Source organism: Arachis duranensis, unplaced genomic scaffold, assembly GCF_000817695.3.
Source record: "Arachis duranensis cultivar V14167 unplaced genomic scaffold, aradu.V14167.gnm2.J7QH unplaced_Scaffold_232527, whole genome shotgun sequence".
NCBI classification, from domain to species: domain Eukaryota; kingdom Viridiplantae; phylum Streptophyta; class Magnoliopsida; order Fabales; family Fabaceae; genus Arachis; species Arachis duranensis.
The window spans coordinates 1313726-1314257 of NW_026264853.1; positions in this window are offsets into that span (position 1 = coordinate 1313726).

The window sequence follows — 532 nt, forward strand, 5'->3', positions numbered from 1 at the left end:
TATGGGGGCTGAATGGCTTATTTATGTTTTTGCAGTAAATTAAAGAAAGTAAGAAACAGCTCTAATGAAACTCTTTTTTAGTGTCGTCAATGTTTGGGACACCGTAAGGTTAATGTGATGGAATATTAATTACAGGGGAGATCTTAATTATTTCTTTTGTTCTAAATTTCAATGAAACCTTGTATTCTACTCTATACACCCGAAACTTATCTAATAAGGCTAATTAAGATTCACATTAATTTATTAATTTTTAAGAAAAACTTTATATTTTTATTGTTGACCACTGTACTATAAGCTCACTCTTAAGCTTAGGCCCACAAAATAATTAAAAAGAAAAATAAATTGTTATTTTTTTTATAATGCTTTAATTTCGACGCACTAAAAATTATTCTATGGTAAATCAAAATTTTAATTAAAAATTTATCATTAACCAATTTATTATTGCATATATAAAATAAAATTTAAATTTTTAATATTTATTTAGACAAATTAATGAATTAATTACTAATCTAACTTAAGCTTATCAAAAGTA